The sequence below is a fragment of the Oryctolagus cuniculus genome, chromosome 9, assembly GCF_964237555.1.
Source record: "Oryctolagus cuniculus chromosome 9, mOryCun1.1, whole genome shotgun sequence".
In the NCBI taxonomy this organism is placed as follows: domain Eukaryota; kingdom Metazoa; phylum Chordata; class Mammalia; order Lagomorpha; family Leporidae; genus Oryctolagus; species Oryctolagus cuniculus.
The window spans coordinates 86,688,137-86,712,315 of NC_091440.1; the positions used below are offsets into that span (position 1 = coordinate 86,688,137).

At 50.0% G+C, this 24,179-nt stretch overlaps 1 non-coding gene across 1 annotated transcript; it reads left to right on the forward strand.

The window, feature by feature from the left end:
• The first annotated feature begins 2,597 nt into the window (after nt 1-2,597).
• Nucleotides 2,598-2,705, forward strand: LOC127487704 (U6 spliceosomal RNA). The gene has a single exon (XR_007914761.1). It is a non-coding gene; the product is annotated as a U6 spliceosomal RNA (small nuclear RNA).
• The last annotated feature ends 21,474 nt before the right edge of the window (nt 2,706-24,179 follow it).

The following is a 24,179-nucleotide window of genomic DNA, read 5'->3' on the forward strand; positions in this document are numbered from 1 at the left end:
CCAGCACCCTATGGCGCCAAGCAGATCCTGGGGACACTCTCAGGGGTGTCTCCAGGGAGTTGGACGGAGGCCAAGAGGCCCCTGCTGCCTGAGTTCAGGGACAGGCTGGAGGAGGAGCGCCTGTGGTAAGGTTGTGAGCTTGTGAGCGGGCTGTTGCCTGCCGGTTTTTGGGCAGTTTCTGAGCCTCCTGCAGGGATGAAGGTGAGATGTGGTCCTGAGAGGCCACTTGCTTAAGGTGTGTTCATCCTGAGTGAGAAGATCTTGGGGCCAGTGCTATGGATTAATGGATAAAGCTGCTGCTTGCCAAGCTGGCATCCCATATGGGGGCCGGTTCGAGTCCCAGCTGCTCCACTTCCAATCCAGCGCCCTGCTAATGTGCCTGGGCAAACAGCAGAAGATGGTCCAAGGGCTTGTGCCCCTGTGCCCATGTGGGAGACTCGGATGAAGTTCCTGGCTCCTGGTTTTGGTCTGGCTCAGTCCTGGCCATTGCAGCCATCTGGGGAATGAACCAGCAGATGGAAGATCTCTCTGTCTTTGCCTCTCTTTCTGTAATAACTCTCACTTTCAAATAAATGAATCTTTTAAAAGGAGAGGGAGTCTTAAAGGGAAAAGCACCTTACCTTTGCCTGCCTACTATGTGCTAGTGTTCATACATGTTTCTGATTTAATTTTTGCAGCAACCTTGTGATAAGGGTACGGTTAACCTCCTTTTAAAGATGAGGAAATCGTGGCTCCACTATGTGGCTGTTAAGGCAGAGGGAAGATTTCACCCAGCTTTGCCTGACTTGCCTGTCATGCTTCTGTGACAATTCTACAGTTGCCACTTCAGCTCCCACATGTAGTGGCCAAAACACACTGGATTTACTTGGAAAACCACAGAATACCCATCCCTGACCTTTTCTCCCGTCGTCCATCTCACCAAATGCCCTACCTCATGACTTCCCTGGGCCCTTGGATATCTTCTCTGTTTCATGTCGACCATAAGCTTTGCCTTCTTATTCCAAATGAAACCACACAGTGGGCCCAGCGCTGTGGCATAGCACATAAGGCCACCGCCTGCGGTGCTGGCATCCCATATGGGTGCTAGTTCGAGTCCCAGCTGCTCCACTTCTGATCCAGCTCTCCGCTATGGCCTGAGAAAGCAGTAGAAGATAGCCCAAGTCCTTGGGCCCCTGCACCCATGTGGGGGACCTGGAAGAAGCTCCTGGCTCCTGGCTTTGGATCAACACAGCTCCAGCAGTTGTTGCCAATCAGGGAGTGAACCAGGGAAGGAAAGATCTTTCTGTCTGTCTGTCTGTCTCTCTCTCTCTCTCTCTGTGTAATTCTGACTTTCAAATAAATAAATCTTAAAAAAAAAAAAAAAGAAACCACACAACGTGTCTTTAATTGGTAACTTCCTCCTCTTCATGTGCTACTGCCTCCCAAATAAATAAATAAATAAATAAGTTGCCGATCAAGAGGAGATGGTCCTTGTCAGAGGTGAAGCCAGGCAGAGAGAGAGTTGTGTCTGGCTGTTGGAGATGAGTACTTACTAAAGATTCTCTAAAGACCCCTGAGAAACTGCCTGCACCCCATGCTATGTGTACCTGCCCATATGCAGAGATCTTGGTAACGCAGTTCTTCTTCTTCTTCTTTTTTTTTTTTTGTTACAGGCAGAGTGGACAGTGAGAGAGAGAGAGAGACAGAGAGAAAGTTCTTCCTTTTGCCATTGGTTCACCCTCCAATGGCCGCCGCGGCGGTGCGCTGCGGCCGGCGCATCACGCTGATCTGAAGCCAGGTGCCAGGTGCTTCTCCTGGTCTCCCATGGGGTGCAGGGCCCAAGCACTTGGGCCATCCTCCACTGCACTCCCTGGCCACAGCAGAGAGCTGGCCTGGAAGAGGGGCAACCGGGACAGAATCCGGCGCCCTGACTGGGACTAGAACCCGGTGTGCCGGCGCTGCAAGGCGGAGGATTAGCCTAGTGAGCCACGGCGCCGGCAATAACGCAGTTCTTCTTGAACATTCTGGAAGCCTGCAGCGATTCATCCAAAGATGCCCTGGGACAGAACACTTGCCCCAACAGGTGCTAGCCAGCAGGAACTTCCCCAGCACTGAGCTGACAAGGCTGCAGCCTCAGGTCTTCAAGACAGAGAAGCTTTGTGTCCAGATAGCTGACTTCAGTGTCTCCCTGTCTGTCTTTAAGAACTTCTCCTTGCCTCAGCCTCCTTGAATACACTCACAGTTTACTCTGGCATGTGCACTTCCATCACAATGCTCTGCTGTCCCCAGATAAATATCACTATTCTTTGAAGTGTTTCCCTCTGTGTGTGAGTGTGCATGTGTGTGTGTGTTATTGAGGTTGAAAGTGGAAAATGTGACAAAGCAAAGCTAATAAAAATGCATGTGAGTACTGCTGCTAGGTGTGTTTTTTCCTTATACACTGGAAATCTTCCACCTGTTGGATCACTCTCCAAATGCCGCAACAACTGGAAGTGAGCCAAAGCTAAGCCAGAAGCCCAGACCTCAATCTGGTTTTCTCATGCGGGTGGCAGAGATCCAAGTCCTGCTGCCTCCCAGGGTGCGCACTGGCAGGAAGCCGGAATGAGAAGCGAAGCCAGGTGCTGGCTTTGGTGGCACATACACTGGCACTGGAATGATCCGGTGAAGATTAGCTCGGCCCCCTGCACGAGGATGGCACGCAAGTTCACAAGGCTCTCCTTAGTATCTCTGCTGACCCACTCCTGCACACATCCAAAGAAGCGCAATCAGCATATGAAAGAGAGACCTGCAGCCCAACTCACAGTAGCAAGGATGGAGAATCAAGGTAGATGTCCATCAGCCAATGGCTGGATGCAGAAAGGGTGGTATATACACAGGATGGAATATTACACAGCCATAAAAAGAAGGAAATCCTGTCATTTGCAACAAAATGGATGAAACTGGAGACCATTATGCTCAGTGAAATAATACACCCAGAAAGACAAATATCACTTCTTCCCTTATTTGTGAAAGTTAATAGAGAGTATAAAGTTGTGTGGATGTCATATTATTTGATGTGTGGTTATAAATGTTGTTTCACATAATCATACCAAGTACATGACAATCCACATTTCTTTTCAAACCTTATGATCATTGTCATGAAGGCCACATTTTATGATATAAGTATCCCTGTTTTTAAGAAAAGACAGTATATGTGTGATAATATCTGCGTAAGAAGGGAACATAGAAAAATGTTAAAAATTAGTAAGTCAAAATAAATGTAATCAATGTGTTTAAAAAATAAAGAAGCAGAGCCAACTCTCAAACCCAGGCACTCTGATATGGGATGTGGGTGTTCCAAGCAGTATCTTTTTTGTTTATTTAAAGATTTATTTATTTGAAAGGCAGAATTACAGAGAGAGAGGGAGTTAGAGAGTGTGCATGTGTAATAGAGAGATCGACCTTCCAATAGCTGCTTCAGTCCCCAGGTGGCTGCAACAGCCTGGCCCTGGCCCAGTGCAGGAGCCAGGAGCTTCATCTGGGTCTTCCATGTGGGTAGCAGGGGCCCAGGCATTTGGGCCATCACCTGCTGCCTTCCCAGGTGCATTAGCAGGGAGCTAGATCAGAAGTGGAACAGCCAGGACTCCCCAACTGGCATTCATATGGGATGCTGGCAGCATCACAGGCCATATCTTAACCCAGTGTGCAGCAGTGTTGACTCCCCTCTGCCAAGCAGTGTCTGAACTGCTGTGCTGAACACCTGCCCCCTGGGCGGTCTTTCCCCTTGAGGGCTAGAAAGAAGTAAGCTCAGAAAGTCCAGTGATCTTCCTTTGCTGCCGGCCCACAGACCCTGCAATGACAAGCTCCCTGAGGCCAGGTGGCCTTGTTTCTCTTGTTCCTGTATCCCTGGGCCCCTGTTTAGTGCATCCCCAGGGTCTGGAAATGAAACAACTCAGTGAAAAACAGAGACAAGTGTGTGACATTGCAGCTGGATGCAGCTGTACCTGACAGCCTTAAATTCTCTTTTGGGCTGAAGTTACTTTGTACTGGGCTCTGTTGACCAACACATGAAAAGCAACTGACTTGAGCATCTCCATGCACTTTCCTGCAGGAGCAAGAGCAGCCACGGATGCAGTGACCTTGGGGGCCTGCAGTGGTCTCCCCCGGGGCCTTAACCTGCTGCCCTCCTTTTCCAAAGCTTCCTGATCTCCTTGGCTTGGCAACTCCTTGGTAGGGAAATGCATGTGAGTACTGCTGCTAGGTGTGTTTTTTCCTTATACACTGGAAATCTTCCACCTGTTGGATCACTCTCCAAATGCCGCAACAACTGGAAGTGAGCCAAAGCTAAGCCAGAAGCCCAGACCTCAATCTGGTTTTCTCATGTCATTTAACTTCTTTCAGACAGGACAGCTTCAAAATGGACATCACCCAATAGTGAGACTGGGAGGCAAGGGCGCTGGGCTGTCCCTGCCTCTGTAAGCCGGGAGCTACCGCCCTTGCACCTTGCACAGGTTCTGACTTGTGCTATGTGCTCAGGAAGTACTTGTTGAAGAGCTTTGCTATAGCAGGACGAGAGTTTGGCCTGGCAGTTAAGACACCTGTGTCCCGTATTGGAGTGTCTGGGTTCGAAACCCACCTCCGGCTTCTGACTCCAGCTGCCTGTTCATGCAGACCCTGAGAGGTAGTGGGTCCCTGCTACCCACATGGGAGACCTGAGCTGAGTTCCTGACTCCAGACTTCTGTCTAGTTCTGGCTGATGTGGGCAACTGGAGTGTGAACCAGCTCTCTCTGTCTCTCTGCCTTTCAAATAAATCAATTAATTTTAAAAATAAACATCAGGAAGTGCACAGATCCTTTTAGATCTCCAAAGAAAAGCAGGGCTGGAAATCTAAGTGTCTTTCCCCATGAGCGTCTCCTCTTTCCTTTCCCTCTTTCCTTCCAGCATGGGATTTCCCCTGAAGTCTCTCTGTCCACCTCCTTGGGGTTACCAAGTAGGTCTGGTGGCTGCAGAGGTCCAATGTGTCACTTCAGCGTATCGCTTCATCTGTCCACCCCAGGCTTGGGGTCCCCTGAAAACCCTCCAGGTGTCTTACTCGGATTTCACTCGCCAGCATCTCAGAGAATGACTGTCTTAGAGAAAGCTCCAACAAAAGTGTTTTCTGAATGAATGAATGGACTACTGAATGAATGAATGAATGAGTAGTGGCTAGGTAGCCTCCTGCTACCTAGTCCCCATACCATTCTGGGGCCGGGTCCCATTTTGGAACAACTTGGCATTCTGAGATCCAGCTGCCGAAGGCGGAGGGTGCCAGAGCCCCATAGAAGAGCTGAATAAATCTAGGATTCCACACAGTGTAGTTTATTAAGGACTCCAGACAGGTGCATGCAAAACAAAGAGTCCTCCACCCTCCCCCCGTCAAGGCACCAGGGCTGTAGGAAGGCATTTATGTGCTAAGCCTGAATGTACCTGGACTCTCTCAAGAAGTATTAACACAGTGGGAGTCAGCTCAAGTTCATGGGTTCCTGAGATCCACGTGGGAGACTTGGATTGAGTTCTGAGTACCTGGCTTTGACCTGGCCCAGCCCTGGCTATTGTGGGCATTTGGGGAATTAACCAGCAGATAGGAATGCTCACTTTCTCCCTGGCCTGCTCTCCCTCTGTCTCTCTACCTTATTTTTTTTTAAAGATTTATTTATTTGAAAGGCAGAGTTACAGAGAGAGCAAAAGATGAGAGAGAGAGAGTGAGAGAGAGAGAGAGAGAGAGCTTCCATCTGCTGGTTCACTCCCCAAATGGGCACAATGGCTGGTCCAGAGCCAGGAGTTTCTTCCGGGTCTCCCACATGAGTGCAGGGGCCCAAGCACTTGGGCCATCTTCCTCTGCTTTCCCAGGTGCATTAGCAGGGAGCTGGAGCAGGCAGCTGGGACTTGAACCGGTACCCCTATGAGAAGCTGATGCTGCACAAATCAGTTTAACCCACTATGCCACAGTGCCAGCCCCTCTCTCTGCCTTTTTCATAAACAAATTTTTAAACTAAAAACTAAACTATTGTAAGAATAAAACCGAGTTGGAAAGTGTGGCTAGTGAGGTTTGTCCTTGTGGGCAGTGTGGTTCTTTCTTCTACCAACTCTTCATCAGCATTCTCCTCCCTCATCCTGATTTTTCCCTCCGCATCTCTGCCAGAGACACCACGAGTGCCCCATCAGTGGCTGTCGGGCATCCTGGAGGTCTCATGGGCATCTCCTCCACACTGTGACCAACGTGGAGCCCCTGGGTGCTGCCCCATCTTTCCTGCCCTGACTGACACCCACAGTCGTCTGTACCCATCTCAGCTGATGAGAAAGTTGCTAATCCAGGTGCTCAGGCAAGAACCTGCTGATGGTGCAGGAACCTCTTCCCATCCTCCTGACTGGGCCACCTCCACCTTCACAGCCACCGCCCACACCTGGGCTGCTATGAGCTCTGCTGGAGCACTGTCATCAGCCCACACGGGCCTCCCTGCTTCCCGTCTGCTTACCCTACACTCCACTCCCCCTGAGCGGCCTGGCAGTCAGACGGAGATACAGAGAGACAGCCAGCCACACACACACACACACACACACACACACGCAGAGCTCCCATCTGCTGGTTCACTCCCACAACTGCTAGGGGACCAAAGCTGGGAGTTGGGAACCCTGTTCAAGTCTCCCACATGGGTGGTAGGGACCCAGGTACTTGGGCCATCACTGTTGCCTCCCAGGGTCAGCACTAGCAGGAAGCTGGAATCCGGAGTGGAGCCAGGACTTGAACCCAGACACTCAGATATAGGCTGTGGGCTTCTTAGCTACCTCAAACTAAGACCTGCTTCCAGCCAGCGCCGCAGCTCACTAGGCTAATCCTCCACCTTGCGGCGCCAGCACACTGGGTTCTAGTCCCGGTCGGGGCGCCGGATTCTGTCCCGGTTGCCCCTCTTCCAGGCCAGCTCTCTGCTGTGGCCAGGGAGTGCAGTGGAGGATGGCCCAAGTGCTTGAGCCCTGCACCCCATGGGAGACCAGGATAAGCACCTGGCTCTTGCCATCGGATCAGCGCGGTGTGCCAGCTGCAGCGCGCCAGCCGCGGCAGCCATTGGAGGTGAACCAATGGCAAAGGAAGACCTTTCTCTTTGTCTCTCTCTCTCACTGTCCACTCTGCCTGTCAAAAAAAAAAAAAAAAAAAAGACCTGCTTCCATGCTGGTGACATCTAGCTTTCCTCGCTATTCAATGAACAGTTTTTATTCTCATAGCTTATTCTTGAGAGCTAAACTCCTTACCCGTCCCTTTCCAGCCCTTACATAATCTCTACCCAGGTCTCCACCCCGAGCTGGGGTCACTCTTTGTCCTTTGCCTCCAGACAGACTGGTCTTCTTCCTCTACTTGCACTGCTAAGCTCTTTCCCTGCCCCAGGGCCTTTGCACTTCCTGGGCCTCCTGACAGGAATTCTCTCGCACCTCTTGCCACGTGCACCTGCTTCCCGTCGTTCGAGTGTGTACTTGGAGGCGCTTCCTCAGAGAAGGCGTCTCTGACCACTGTACCAAAAACAGCTCCTCCACAAGCCCTTTACCCTTTTTTTTTTCATAATATGCATTTTCTTTTTTTTTAACTTTTATTTAATGAATATAAATTTCCAAAGTACAGCTTATGGATTACAATGGCTTCCCCCCCATAACGTCCCTCCCACCCACAACCCTCCCCTTTCCCACTCCCTCTCCCCTTCCATTCACATCAAGATTCATTTTCAATTCTCTTTATATACACAAGATCAGTTTAGCATACATTAAGTAAAGATTTCGACAGTTTGCTCCCACACAGAAACATAAAGTGAAAAATAATAGATGGTTTTTTAAATGATGATGAAATCAGATCAGACCTATTGTCATGTTTAATCCCAGTGAGAGTCAAGTTGGGAATTGATAATTTCTTTTTTTTTTTTTACAGAAGATCAGTTTAGTATACATTAAGTAAAGATTTCAACAGTTTGCACCCCCATAGAAACACAAAGTGAAATATACTGTTTGAGTACTCGTTATAGCATTAAGTCTCAATGTACAGCACATTAAGGACAGAGATCCTACATGAGGAGTAAGTGCACAGTGACTCCTGTTGTTGACTTTACAAACTGACACTCCTGTTTATGGCATCAGTAATCTCCCTATGCTCCAGTCATGAGTTTCCAAGGCTATGGAAGCCCTCTGAGTTCTCCGATTCTTATCTTGTTTAGACAAGGTCATAGTCAAAGTGGAGGTTCTCTCCTCCCTTCAGAGAAAGGTACCTCCTCCTTTGAAGACCTGTTCTTTCCACTGGGATCTCACTCACAGAGATCTTTCATTTAGTTGTTTTTTTTTGTTGTTTTTTTTTTTTGTTTTTTTGTTTTTTTTTTTTTTTGCCAGAGTGTCTTGGCTTTCCATGCCTGAAATACTCTCATGAAGCCCTTTACTCTTTAAAAACCACCCTTTCCTTTCCTGTCAATCACACACCATGGCCACCTTTCATGCTCCCTTGCTTTTGGGGGTCTCTTTCTCCCCTGGCATGAAAGCAGCAGCCTTGTCTGTTCTGTTCACGCAGTGTCCCCGGAACCTTCAGTCAAATGCATGAGAGAGGCTCACTCGGTGGTGCTGGGTGAGGGAATGTGGGTTAAGAGGGTTTCGGGGCCGAGGTGCCACCCCTGGCAGTGGCTGTGCCTTAAAACAGGGACCCTTGGAGGTCCAGGGCCTCCCTGTTCCCGGAGCACTTGCCCCGTCTGGTGGTCCACTTGGTCAGCCGTTAGTAAGTACTCAGTTGTTTCCATGCGGTGCCGGTCACCTGCGGACGGGATGCTGTCTGGGCTGAGTTCTCGCAGCTCACTCTGCACGGACTCCTGGGGCCATCACTTGGGTTCTTCAGAGCGGGCTCCCAAGCGTTGCTTTGCAGGGGGGAGTGTGGTCACCGTCACAACATTGTGCCCTGGCTCTGTGACTGCAGGCCGTGTGAGCCCGCACTGGGAACAACTGCTTCTCAGAACGGAAGCTTCTGTAGAAAACAGCACCAGGAAGAGTGTGCAGGACTGAGGGTCTCCTCCAGGCTCCTCCCCATCCCCTGCCCAGCACCATGGTCTACGTCAGCATCCTGCTGACGGTGCAGAAGACAGCCAGGGCCTCGGGCTCCCCGCAGCCATGCCCGCCTGCACCCTGCAGCACCCCTCTTCCAGGGGCCGTGCAGTTCCTGGGGCGGGCGCTGCTCTGATGAGCACACTCCAGGGCCTGTCCCTGGCCACTGCTCCGGCACCAGTGGGGAGCTGGCTCCTGAGCCAGCTGTGGATCTTCAGGATCTCTTTGACAAGTGCAGGGAAGGCAGGGCCGTGTCACCCCTCTCCCCAGCCACGTTTGCTCCCTCAAATCCATCTTCCATGCCAAGTCCTTCAAAAACACAAATCTGATGGCCCCAACCTTCTGCTTCAAACTCTACCCTCAGTGCCATTGCTTTTAAAACAAACCCCACCCAGGCTGGTGCTGTGGTGTAGTGGGTAAAGCTGCCACCTGCAGTGCCGGCATCCCATATGGGCACTGGTTCTAGTCCCGGCTGCTCCTCTTCTGATCCAGTTCTCTGCTCTGGCTGCAGTTCCAGGAGGCAGCTCTTGCTGTCCTTTGGTGCCAAGGCAGCCTGGCAGTATTCCCACATCCGACAAGAGTGCAGTGCCGTGCACAGGAAGGCACGCTGAGTGGGTTAGGTTGCTAAGGCTGCCATTACAAAAACACCACACGCTGGATATTAAACCATAGAAATTGGAGCCGGTGTCAGCACAGTGGTTTAGACACCACTTGGGATGCCTGCCTCCCACATCAGAGTGCCTGGGTTCTAGTCCTGGCTCTATTTCTGATTCCAGCTTCCTGCTAAAGCACACCCTGGGAGGCAGCAGATGACGGCTCAAGTCCTTGGGTCTCTGCCATCCATGTGAGAGACCAGGATTCAGTTCCTGGCTCCTGGCTTCAACCTGGTTCAGCCCCTACTCCCTCTGTCTCTTGCTGCCTTTCAAATAAAAAGAAAAATCAATAAATCAAACATGTGAACACAGATGTGTAAAAGTTCTAGAGCTTTAAAAAAGAAAAAATAAGCAAACCAGAGAAAAGTATTTCCCCATGATTCTGAAGGCTAGGCATGGAAGATCAAGCTGCCAGTTCATTTAGCTTCTTCTGCGACTTCTGTCATTGGCTTGTAGATGGCCAACTTCGAGCCGTGTCCCCATGCATCCCTGGTGCCTCTTCTTTGTATCCTGATTTCCTCTTCTCTTAAGAGAGATTGGAGAAATGCCAACTTTCATAACCTTGCTTTAACTTAACTGCCTCTTTTTGAAGGCCCTATCTCCAAGTACTCTCACGTCTGAGCTAGTGGGAGTCAGGGCTTCAGCATGGGAGTTTTGGGGGGACATGATTTAGCCGAAAGTGATGGGTTATGCAATTGCACCATGATTTGACCCCAAACTGTCACAGAGATATACAGAATACAGGCAGGTCCACAGGCTCATATGATTTTTGGGCGATACTGCAGTGTCCGTGGGGCATCAGTTCCAGGACCCAGTGGAACCCCCAGATCTGCAGATGCTAAAGTCCCTTACATAAAATGATGCAGTGTTTGCATGGAACCTGCACAGTCCACTCAGACTTCCAATCAGCTCCAGGTTATTTATCATCCCTGATGCAATGTGAATGCTATGGAAACTGTTGTTATGCTGTATTGTTTAAGGAATAATAACAAGAAAGGGAGAGTCTGTACATGGTCAGTGCAGCTGCAACTGTCAAAGGCCTACCCGCGTGCTTTAGGCACGGTTGGTTGAATCCAAGGGTGCAGAGCCTGAGGGTACAGAGGCTGGCTGCACGCATAGCAGTCCCAGCTCTGTGACCGAACTTCTGCGTGAAAATTTAGCACAAAATGACCGAGAAACCCGCCATCTATTTCACTCTCACCCTTGCTCCCCTACTGGTTCAGGTTATGTGTTCACCATTACCACTGTGTTAGGACACATTTTCCTTTTCCCCTTTCATTTTTTCATTCATTCATTCATTCATTCAATGGAAAGACAAAGTGAGAGAAAGAAAGGTATTTATTTATTTATTTATTTATTTATATAGCACCTATCTGCTAGTTCACTCTCCAAATGCCTACAATAGGGGCCAGCATTGTGGCCACCACCTGCAGTGCTGGCATCCCATATGGGCGCCGGTTCGAGTCCCAGCTGCTCCACTTCGATCCAGCTCTCTGCTGTGGCCTTGGAAAGCAGTAGCAGATGGCTCAAGTCCTTGGGCCCCTGCACACATGTGGGAGACCCAGAGGAAGCCCCTGTCTCCTGGCTTCGGATCAGTGCAGCAGCGGCCTTTGCAGCCAACTGGGGAGTGAACCAGCAGAAGGAAGACCTCTCTCTCTCTGCCTCTCCTTCTCTGGGTAACTCTGACTTTCAAATAAATAAATCTTTTTAAAAAATGCCTACAACAACCAGGACTGGGCCAAGCCAAAGCCAGGAGTCAGGAACTGCATCTAGGTCTCCCATGTGGGTAGCAGGAACCCAAGTGCTTGGGCTATCATCCATTGCTTCCCAGGCACATTAGCAGGAAGCTGGATCGGAAGTAGCAGTGGGACCCAATCCCAGGCACTCAGATAAGGGATGTGAATGTCCTAAGTGGCCGACTCACCTGCTGTGTAACAAAGTCTACCACAGGACACCTTTTTCCCACGTGCACTGCCCACTTCCTGGCTCCCTTGGGAGGCAACAGGTGGCCAGGCATCCTTGTCATTCCATTCACCCAGCCTTGTCCTTCTGTTCACCGTGGCTGTTGGGAAGTGGATCTTTCCTGCAGAAGAATCTTCAGGGCTGGCTTCCTGGACAGTGGACTCCAGACGAGTGGGATCTGAGGAGGGGTTTGAAGAAGACCTCAGGGTCAGCTTGGAAATCTTTGCAAGACGTGGACAATGAGACAGTCACGAGGAGACACTTGGGGAAGCTGGGTGGTGTTGGGGGTTCTGCGGGGCAAGGTCTGTAAGCGGGGTGAAGAAAGACAAGGTAGTTACATAGTTAAGACAATTCAGGCCGCAGGCAAGGGTACCCCTTGAGACACCCACATCCCATATCAGAGTTGCTGGGGTTGAGTTCCTGTTCTGCTCCTGATTCCAGCTTCCTGTGAATGTGTACCCTGGGAGGAAGCAGATGATGACTCAAGCAGCTGGGTGTCTACCACCCACATGAGAGACTAGGGTTGAATTTAGGTCCTGGTTTGGCCTGACTGAGCCCCTGCCGTTGGGGACATTTGGGGAGGAACCAGCACATGAGAGTTCTGTCTGTCTGTCTCTTTCTTCCTATATTTCTCAAATTAAAAAGAAGAAGAGGGGCTGGTGCTTTGGCGCAGTCGGTTAAAGCCGCTGCCTGCAGTGCCAGCATCCTATAGGGACAAGTCCTGGCTGTTCTACTTCCGGTCCAGTTCTCTGCTATGGCCTGGGAAAGCAGCAGAGGATGGCCCAAGTCCTTGGGCCCCTGCACCCTCATGGGAGACCTGGAAGAACCTCCTGGCTCCTGGTTTCAGATCTGCACAGCTCCAGGCATTGCAGTCATTTGGGGAGTGAACCAGTAGATGGAAGACCTCTCTCTGTGTGTCTCTACTTCTCCCTGTAACTCTGACTTTCAATAAATAAAACAAATCTTTGAAAAAAAAAAAAGGAGCAGGAGGAAGAGGAGAAGAAGAAGAAGAATAGTAGAATGTCATAAAGAGAAAAAATTTTAAAAAAAGAAGAAGAAAATTCAGAGAAGGCCAGGTATTTGGCCTAGTAGTTAAGATGCCAGTTCGGACTCCCTCATCCCATATCAGAGTGCCTGGATTGCATACCCAGCTATGTCTCTTTACTCCATTTCTTGCCAGTGCGGACTCTGGGAGGTAGTAGTGACGTCACAAGTAGTCGGGTTCCCAGCACCCATGTGAGGAAACTGGATTGAGTTCCCGATTCCCGGCTTTGGGTTCAGCCCAGTTCCAGTCATTGTCCAGGCATCTGGGGAATAAAGCAATGGAAAGGAGTTGCCTGTTTGTCTCTGTCTGTCTCCACCTCTCAAGTCAGTAAATAAATAAGTAGGAAAATCCAGGGAGCTGCATTAAGCAAAGGATGAAGAGAACAGGCACTAAAGAAAACAACCTAAGGATTCAGTATTTTCATTGAATTCCTCTTCCTCCACTTGCGGAGGAGAACACGGACCTACGCACACAAACCAGTCCTGGGGACGTGGAGACGGGAAGACTCAGGCCACTGTCTCGAGTTGCACCGCGGTGCCGGGGAGACCGAAGGGCACGCAGAGCGCCAGTCACTGTGGTTGGAGCCCAGCAAAGCGCCTAGCATGAAAAATGCATCCGCCGCATTCATTTCTGGATGAAGGCTGAGCGGAAGGGGCGGAGCTCCTGCGAGAGGCGGGGCCAGCTCCTCCCCGGGGTGGGGGTTGGGGGGTGGGGAGGGGGGAAGGTGGGAAAGGCTTCTTAGAGGAGACCCAGTAGGAGGTGGCTAGATTGAGGTGGAGGAATCCGAGCATCTTTGACCAAAAGAGAGCATTAGCAAAAGCAGAGGCAGCCAAGTGGCGAGGACAGCCCCAGAGCCAGACCATTTTCTGATTGTGTCGCCCATCTTGCTTCAGCATTCCAAATCTAATTGGGCATGGCCGTTTGTGCGGCCCGAGACGATGTGAGCGGGAGTTTGGTATTAAGCTGTGTTATTGAGTTCACAAACTCAACTTTCAGAAATCGAAGCAAACAAGGCATTTGCAAAGCAGTTTCAAACAGAGCAGCGCCAACTACATTTCCCATGACAATCAACTTGTTGACCACCCCAAGGTACACTCTAACCGCTGTTGACACGCTCATTTGCATGCCAATACCCAGAATGCTTCTCCATCCCTACTGAGCTTGGACTGTGCCAGTGAGCTGAGAGGTTTATTTACACATACAATACGTGACAACTTCATTTTCTGAAGCATCTTTCATACAAACCGTATCCCCAAAATGCTTTACGTTGCTGAAAGAATGTCGAAATCCTTTTAGAGTTGAGACAACTTATGCATGCCCAAATTAACATTCTAATTTAAAGATACTGGAGGGAAATGGGGTTGCAGTTATTCAGCCCTGCTACGTGGGGCCAAGGCCATTCCGTATCTGGGTGCATGGGTTTGAGTTCCAGATCTGCTCCTGATTTCAGCTTCCTGCTCATGTATAATGGGGAAGCAGGTCATGGCTCAAGTAGTTGGGTGTCTACCACCCACGTGGAGACTAGCATTGAATTTAGGGAAACTATACTTCACAGACAGATTAGTGGTCAGTAGGGCAAACCCAAAGAACTCCCACAGTCACTGAGAATTTTCTAGCACATCTCCCTTATGCCGTGGTCCGGCAGATGACATTAATACAGGGCATTGAGCATAAGTGGCCCAGGTGAGCGAAATGCACAGACCTACCTCCATGCAATTTTACAACTTGAAAGTCTAACAGAAAAAAGGGGTGAATAGGCAGTCCTGCCAGTTTCCAGGAGCAGGTGCACTGGGTTTTGACAGTTGTTGGATACAAGGAAGGAGAATTTTCCTGCCTTTTTGTGTTCAGAGGAAAGTAACATAAGAGACCTTTAGAAAAGCCACGTTTGATGGTTTTAAGTTAGAAATGGACACTTGTTTTGCTTCCTGAAACTTTAAAAAATTATTCAGGGGGCCGGCACTGTGGCGCAACGGATTAGCCCTGGCCTGAAGTGCCGGCATCCCATATGGGTGCCGGTTCTAATCCCGGCTGCTCCTCTTCTGAGCCAGCTCTCTGCAGTGGCCTGGGATAGCAGTGGAAGATGGCCCAAGTCCTTGGGCTCCTGCACCCACATGGAAGATCCCGAAGAAGCTCCTGGCTCCTTGCTTCAGATTGGTGCAGCTCCAGCCATTGCAGCCATCTGGGGAGTGAACCAGCAGATGGAAGACCCCTCTCTCTATCTCTACCTCTCTCTGTAACAATGAGACAGAGATATCCACTCTGGGAACCCATTACTACCTGATGTTGTGATCCAGTGGTTCGACAGTGAGAGAGAGAGAGAGAGAAAGGTCTTCCTTTTGCCGTTGGTTCACTCCACAAATGTCCGCTATGGCCGGCGCGCTGTGGCCAGCCTGCTACACTGATCCAAAACCAGGAGACAGGTGCTTCCTCCTAGTCTCCCATGTGGGTGCAGGGCCCAAGCACTTGGGCCATCCTCCATTGCCTTCCCAGGCCACAGCAGAGAGCTGGACTGGAAGAGGAGCAACCGGAACAGAATCCGGTGCCCCGACTGGGACTAGAACCCAGAGTGCCAGTGCCGCAGCTGGAGGATTAGCCTAGTGAGCCGTGGTGCCAGCTGTCTCTCTGTAACTCTTTCAAAAAAATAAAATAAATCTTTAAAAATTATTCAGATAGTTGAAGAGTGAGCCAGTGAATTTTTCTCTGCCTTCAAATAAAATAAAAAAAATTTTAAACATCTATTTATTTATTTGAAAGGCAGAGTTGCAGAGAGGCAGAGGCAAAGAGAGAGAGGGGTCTTCCATCTGCTGGTTCACTCCCCAGATGACTGCAATCGCTGGAGCTGCTCCAATCCAAGGCGAGGAGTCAGGAGCCTCTTCTGGGTCTCCCATGAGGATGCAGGAGCCCAAGGGCTTGGGCCATTTTCCATTGCTTTCCCAGGCAATAGCAGAGAGCCAGATTGGAAGCAGAGCAGCGGGGACCTGAACCGGTACCCACATGGGATGCCAGCACTGCAGGTGGCAGCCTCACCCACCATGCCACAGTTCCAGCACCTAATGTTAAATTTTTAAGAAAATTATTGCATTAGAGGCTTTACGCTGTGGTATAGTAAGCTAAGCCTTCGCCTGCAGTGCCAGCATCCCATATGGGTGCCAGTTCATGTCCTGGCTGCCTCTTTTCTGATCCAGCTCTCTGCTGACAGTCTGGGAAAGCAGTGGAAGGTGGCCCAAGTGCTTGGGCCCTTACACTCATGTGGGAGACGTAGAAGAAGCTCTTCACTCCTGGCCTCAGATTGACCCAGCTCCCACTGTTGCAGCCATTTGGGGAGTGAACCAGCATGTGGAAGACCTCTCTGTCTGTCTCTCTCTGTAACTCTACTTCTCAAATAAATAAATAATCTTGTTTAAAAAAATTATTGCATTATAAATGAAAAAATTTTGTAAATATTTACTATTTTAGGCAACAATAATAAAACCATTTCTTTTTGACATAAACAATATTTGTATAAAATAACTATAATTTCTGAAACAAAACCACTTAATGAGAAAAGTGGCCTTGCTTTATGTTTTTGCAAGTCTGTTTAATGTCTGCCTGCTGAAAGATGACTGGATTCTCCCATCTCTGTCTACACTCAGTCTTTTGTGGTGGGGGGTTTTCCCTTGAACCGTTTGAGGGAAATGATAAACATGGAGAGCTGGGGCCAGCATTGGGGCACAGCGAGCTGAACTGCCAGCTGCAATGCCCGCATCCCATAACCATGCACTGGTTCCAGCTCCCGGCTCAGGTGCCTGGGAAAGCAGCAGAGGATGGCCCAGGTACTTGGGTGCCTCCCAGCCATGTGGGAAACTTGGAGAGAACTCTGGGCTCCTGGCTTCAGTGTGGAGCAGCCCCAGCCATTGTAGAAATAGATGGAAGATGGATGTCTCTTTCTCCCCCTCCCCCACTCTGTCAAACAAATAAATAAATCCTTTTTTTGTTTTTGAAGTGGAGAGATATTTTCACAGCCTTTTCGCCTATTGTAGATCTTTTTCTTGGTACTATAACTAAATTTGAAAGTCTTAAATGTAGGGAATAATGTGAAACCTGGAATCACGCCCATACTCTGTTACATGGAAATCTGATGCTCTGTCTTGCGCTTTGAACACATGACATTGTAGTGCCACATTTTGGTCATCTGGAAATATTCATTCTCTGAGCTGACGAGGCACAATACTGGCGTCATCCAGGTTGTGGAAACCACCAGCCATCTCGTCAGAAGAGTCTTCAAGGGCCGAGACCTGTCAAGGTCACATGATGAGTTCATACAGCCCATCACTCCAATTTTTGGTTGAAACCTCCACAAATATTATCAGCTGTTTGTTCTTAAAGTTACAGACTCATTTTACTTGTTTGAAGAAAGTGTCTGCTGTACCCAAGCCTGGATGACCAATTTGCCTGTCAGTCTCAGTCTTTCCTTCAAGTACAACAGCTTTCCAGGAGGAGAGCGGCTAGTTCAGTTTGCACTCAAACGGCACCAGCGTTTTTTTCTTGAGATAAGCACTATTTTGCACATTTTGGCTTGTAGTAGATGAAAACCTCCCATTTCCTCACACAGAATATTAAAAAGCCACGTCTTCAAAGCTGAGCTTTAATAAAAATATTGCTTCCATCACTTTGTCAAGAACAAGTGGATTTCTTCTTTACCCTGGTTGCACGGGGGCCAGAACTCAGTGACTGCTAGTGTGGTCCATTGCCACAGCCTGCATCTGTCCAAGGTGCCAAGTGTTTCACCTTTGACTGCTTTTGCATCCTCAGTGCAAACATTAACACAGTGAAAAACACAGATAATGTCTTGTCTTAGTATGATATGAGAATAGCTTCAGCCCCTTAGACTTGCTCAGGCAAGCCAGGGGCACATGTTACACTTTGTGAACCACTGGATCACAACATCAGGTAGTAATGGGTTCCCAGAGTGGACATCTCACTCTATCTGCTCAGCATCGCCTTCCGTCCAGCCACCCCAACTGTCAGTCTTCCTCCACCTGAATGCTACCCCTGCTCATGGTATGCCCTGGGGTTGGGCATGTAACCCAGGCAGATCCTATCTGTGGTTAGAATGGTCTCCTCTCTGGGCTACTACCATAGGCTGCATGCCATCACCATAGGACTCTGGAGGGGAGAGAGAGAAAGAAAGAGAGAAAGAGAAAGACAGAGAGAAAGAGAGAGAGAGGGGCTTTTGTTCTTTTGCTAGGGACATTTAGCTGAGATGACATGAGCTTGGAGCTGGTTGTGGCCATTCCCTCTTTGCTCCTGCCCTTAAACCCTACACTTTTACCCTGCAAGGAGAACCCTGTCCATAACATGGAAGAACAGAGCCAACGCATAGATAGAGGGTGACATATTTCAACCCAATATTTAAATCTCTGGTGCCCCTAAGGCCAGCCCACCCCTGACCGTCTTTGGTTCTGTAGCTTAAAGGAGTTTGAGTTGTTTCTGACATTTGCAATTCAAAGGGTTGCAGGCAGCAGAATTATTGAGCAACTCTAGGACTGTCTCAACTATGACAGTCGTAGAGGGCAAGGAGAAGCTTGCGGAGTGTCTTCCTTGGTGGGGAAGAACAAAGCCGCACAGAACGAGCGATTGCCTGAATGTACAAGGCGGACACCACCACCAAGGGGCGTGGCCCAGCATAGCCCCTCCCTGTAGGGTACAACACAGAAGGAAGCACTGTTACTGCCTTCCCTGGGAAAGCTCAGGGAGGCTCCAAGTGGAGGTAAAAACTGTGATTCATCCTGAGACCTCTGATCCGAGTCAAAATGCCCCATGGGGCTGCTGTTGTGGTGCAGCGAGTTAAGCTGCTGTTTCCATATTGGGGTGCTGGTGCAAGCACCAGCTGTTCTGCTTCTGATCTGGCTCCCTGTTAATGCGCCTGGGAAGGCAGTAGAGGATCATCCAGGTCCTCAGACCCCTGGAAGACAAAGATGAAGATTTGGCTCCTGGTTGGGCCTGGCCCTGGCTGTTGTGGCCGTTTGGGAAGTGGATCACCAAATGGAAGATCTCTTTCTCTCCTTCTCTCTGCTGTTTTGCCTTTCAAGTAAACAAATAAACCTAAAAAATTGTCCCAGTGGGATAAAGGAAATGCATGGGTAGCAACCTAATGTATCCTGGTCAGAGGAATTCTGTGTAAGACTGATCAGTGAAGCAAAGAATTCAATGTCAGAATAATCTGATGTTCTTCTACATGCACCAGCTCTTTTTAAGAATTTTATTTCTTTATTTAATTTATTCAAAAGGCAGAGAGAGAAAGAAAGAGATCTTCTATCAGCTGGTTTATTCTCCAAATGCCTGCGAAAGCCGAGTTGGGCCAGGCTGAGGCCAGGAGCTGAGAACTTCATGTGGATCTCCCATGTGAGTGGCAGGGATCTGCTTATTTGAGGAGCACCTGCTGCCTCCCAGGGAGAACCTTAGTAGGAAGTTGCAATTGGAAGCAGAGCCACAATTTGCACCTTGGTATTCAGATATGAAATGCAGATGTCCCAAATGTGGCCTTAACTACTACACCAAACATCTGCCCTTACCAGCATTGATTTCTTAGCTGTTCTTTTGGTCCAGTCTCCCCAGCATGCATTCATCCTAGTGTGCACATGTGCACACACATGCGTGCACACACATGTTGATATAGTAGTTTCCCCCTACTTACGGCATCATTTTCTGTATTCTCAGTTACTCATGATCAACCATGGTCTCAACATATCAGATGGAAAATTCCAGAAAGAAACAATTCGTAATTTTTAAATAACTTTTATTAAAGTATATTGTTCTAATTATTCTCTTTTATTATTGGTTATTGTCCATCTCTTGCTGTGTCTAATTTATAAATTGAACTTTGTCATAGTTATGCATACATAGGAAAAACATAGTATCATATCATAGTAATAGAGTCTTGGGACTGGGTACTGTGCAGGCTGCAGGCGTTCACCGGGGGTCTTGGAAGGTATTCCTTGTAAATAAGGAAACAACCATATTAGGAACTCACCTGTTGACTTCCATATGCCAGGCTGGGTTCACGAGGTTATTGCCTCATTGGAATCTGTCGTTCCTTACTTTGTGGTCAAAGTCAGGTTTTCTAGGGGTCTGAAAAACACTCACTCATACCCTGAATCCAGAGGGATGGGGCAGGCAGATGGCCTCAGACAACACTGACAGGTACCAGTGAGACTTCCAGAATCCTTCCACAACCCATACCCTTGTCCCCCTACCTTGTCCTCCCCCTTCAGGCCTCAGGACCCTTCCACTGCTTTGCTCTTTCAGAAGGTTAAGCTGCTGCTTGCAAACCTGGCATCCCAGGGTGGATGCCAGTTTGAGTCCCAGCTGCTCTGCTTCCAATTTAGCCTGGGAAGACTAATGTGCCTGGGAAGACAGTGGGAGACCCAGAAGGAGTTCCTAGTGGTTGTGCCATTTGTGGAGTGAACCAGTACATGAAAGCATGCTCTCTCTCTCTCCCCCTGTCTTTCTCCACCCTCTTTCTGACTCTGCCCTTCAAATAAATAAGTACATCTTAAACAAATTCTTTTTAAAAACTATGAATGACTGTCAATGTCTGTTGGTTGCTTGTGTTTAAAATCCAACGTGAGAGGCACTCATCAAAAGGAGTTGATTCCTAGCTTCAGACTCTTGGGTGTTGACAAAGCAGATAAGAGCATGTGTTCCAGAAAGCACTGTGACAATAGTGGTGGTGTGTGCAACTGTGGTTGGGGGACACTACATCTCAAGTTCCTACAATCATGCTCCCAAACAGCTGGGATCCTGGGCACTCGCAGAGGCCTGGTTGTCTACATGCCAGGAGATGCATGACTAGGATATCCTTGGAAAGACCCAGTGGCCCCTTCAACTCTGCTCAGCCAGCAGGCCTCCAACTGATTCCCTTTCTTTAACCTGCATGCCCGTGGCGGCACACCCATGCTCCCCTGTGAAGGAAAAGGCCTTCCCTCTGTCCCTTACCACCCCCTTCTTTTCCCCCTTCCTCCTCTCATACTATAGGGAAATACACAGCCCCATACCCCAGATGCAGAAGATAGAGATGACCAAAAAAGGGAAAACTGAAGAAAGTGCGGGATCGAGTGCTCAGCGTTGGGTGGCCAAATTCTGGCCACTGCAGGCTTCTACAGAAAAGATCCCTGTCTAGACGAGTGGGCTTTAGCCTGAAACCATGTTGCTGTACAGTCCTTGCCACACCCTAAATGGTGGACAATTATGTGGAGACGTCTTTGGTTTCTCTCAAGTGGGGGAAGATGCTGCAGGCAGCTCATGGCTGGAAGCCAGTTCCACTGCTCAACATCCTACAGTCACAGGACATCTCACCAGCCCCAAATGTCCTGAGCACTCAGCCTGAAAAGCTGGTCTAAAGTGAGGGTGGAAAGAAGGCCCTGTTTGGACATACATGATTGCCAGCACCCAAGCAGTATTGGGCAATGGCCAGTGATTTCTTACTCTCCCATCCACTAACGCCAGGGAGCCCTGGGAATGTTGGCCTTTGCATGTGCTCCTCAGTGGAAGATTCAAATCTGAGCTCGCATCCAGTGAATAATATGGCACAGCTACAGGCACTACAAGTGGCACAACAGCAACAATTACAAGCTTAGTTCTCATTTATTGAAACTGGTAGTGAACTTAGCATTTTATATGAATCTTAACCTTTACTATTGCACAGCCATTCTGCAAAGGAACTATGAACACAATCCCAATCTCCAGATGAAGAGAGTTGGGGAGAACCAGCTGCTTGCCCAAGATCACCCAGCTCCCAGGGAAACGTTGGGAAGGGATTGTAAAGCCAGGTGTGTGAACACTAGTGCCCCAACCGGCAGCCACTAACCTGCTTAGTTGGGGGAAAACAAGGACGTGTTGTCCTGGTAATAAACTCAGGGCTCCGCAGGAGGATTAGCTGCACTAAGTGCATTTTCCAAGAAGTGCCATCCGGCTAACTCAGTTGAATTTCTAAATTCACACTTTGCCGGGAAAGCCTCAAATTCCAGCTCAAGAAAACGTGGGGGGCACCCACGGGGACAACCGGCCCTGAGGCTTTTCCGCCAGGTCTGCTTTCAGGTCAGGTTCGGGTATTGGAGCCGAAGCGTGCTGAGACTCCAACGCCAGGGGCTATCATTCCAGGCGGCGACAGGATGCTGAGATTCCCAGTGCGCCGCGGCCGCCTGCAGGTTCCCCAACGCTGCGCTGCCCTGGGGGCGCGGTATCAACTGGAGCTGCCACAGGAAGGGTGCATTTTTCTCCCTCTGTCCTCCAGGGCAGCTCCCCCAGGAAGTCTGATTTGAGAGCTTGCAGAGAAGCCGAGAGAAGGAACGCACGCTCCGGGGAATGCGACAGCGCACACCCGGCACAGCGCGACAGCGCACACCCGGCACAGCGCGCCACGGTGAATCTGCGGCTTCTGCCCGCAGCTGGGAGGCGAGACTGAAGGGTGTGGGGGTAGGAGTGGGAGTGGGAGTAGGTAGTTGTTCTGAGGCAGGGGACGTTCAGCCTCTCCACGTCAGTCCTAACCCGTTTCCAAACCACCTCTCCCGACCCAACTCAGCTTCCTGGCTGGCCCAAAACTGTATTCCTGACAGAGGGGTCGCGTGCGCAAGGCCACCTGCTCGCGCAGTCCAGAGGACGACCTGGCTCTAAGCGAACCCTTTGAACTCCCCACGAACCTGTCCCCTGGGAGTTGTGTTTCGATCCACAAATCTTCACCAAAGGCCGACTGGTGACTTGGGCTGGAGCTGAATGATGCGCCACCGCACTCACCTAATAAGCCTAGCGCGTTGGCTGCGCGCAGCACAGAGCCCAAGAATCGCCCAGATTACCAAACATTCGTTGGGATTCTGTTCGCACACATGGTATGCCCTAAAGCACCCCGGCTCTCATTAGAGCTGCACAATAAAGTCTCCTGGGAGGCAGAGACCTGGTGCCCGGAGAGATGGCTGATGGAGACCGGAGGGTGCCGAGATGGACTCTGGCTGTGCTCCGGGCACAACCCAGGCGCCTGGCTCTGGGAAGAATCCACAACGGTTTCCAGACTAAGTCCGCGCTTGTTAGAAGAGGACTGGGGAGAGACCTCGGGCTCAGCTTGTTTTAAAGGAAAAGATGGGTTTCAGAAATGAGCCCAGAAATGTTGAACAATCCCACCCGGACGTCTTTCCTGCCCAAGGAGACCCGTTGCTTTGCTCTGCTGAGATTCAGGGAGAGCCGCGCCACCCCACTGTGTGCTGCAGCTGGGGTGGACTTCCGGCCGGAAAATGAGCGTCCCAGTTGTGCGGGACACAGCGAGGCTGTGAGAACCTGGACCTGCCGTTTTGGGGTCTGATTTCTCCAGCCCGGAATTATCCCCCCTCTTTAGCAGCTGTGTGCTCTGGGTCTCGGCAGACCCCGTGCGCCTCCTTCTCATCCACACACGCACAAGGAGGACTGGATTGTAAGATTTTAGAGACGTGGTGCGAACGTGAGGTCCCAAAGCCCAGATTATGCAGAGTCCCACGTGGGGCCTCCCCGGGATGGGATTGCTCCGTGTCCGCAGGTTTCTCATCTGCAAGGTCGGGGACCGGCTAACAAAATCAGCAGGGAGACTGGAGAGCTGTCCTTAACAAATGGTTACCAATCTGAGCACAACGAAGGGCTGATAGCTTGCCCTCGCAGGGTTAGGGGCTTCTGTCCTTAGGAATGGCTGCTGACACCGCGATTCCGCAACGGCTGAAGTAGAGTCGGACCCCAGGCCTTAAGCGCTGGGGTCCTACCCTTCCCGCTGGCTGACAGCACTATGGAGCATGCGTGGGCCAGACCGAAACGAGACACTCCCGAGAGCACCGAGCTGAACAAGGTTGTGGGGTTAGGGAGGCGCTTGGCTGAGCCGTGCGCTGCAGAGCCAGGCTCGGATCTCTGCAAACCCCATTCCTACTCGCCTCAGCTGGAAGGCACACTCCAGATGGACGCCTGTCCACTCCAGGTCGGAGGGGTTGGGATTCAGAGCCAGGGGACATTTCTAAGAAAAAAAATTTATTTAAAATTTTGTACATAAATAAATAAATAAATATCTTCTGGTATTACAGAGACCGTACAATTACACAGCTAGGCCGGGGCGGGGCTGGGTCCCGGGAGGAAGATGGTGGGAGTCTACCTTTGGGGGAATGCAGAGCTTGTCTGAAACACGGTGAATCGGTTGCCCCAAAACCGATACTGAGGGGGCTGAGGACAGCAAGGCCTGATAGCAAGACAGATGGACGGACTGAAGGAAGAAATTCCCTGAGGGAGGAGGGGGAAGGGAAAAGAAAAAATTCATTAAGGTGTGTTGGTGAGGCCAAGGGCGTGGATAAACGACAGCTGGAAAGGGGTAGGGAGGAAGAGAAAGACATTAAAAAAAAAAAAAAGAAGCAGCCAAAAGGCATCCGAGGACAAAAAGGCCGAACTTGACCAAGGGCGGAGGGCATTAGAGGCAGCG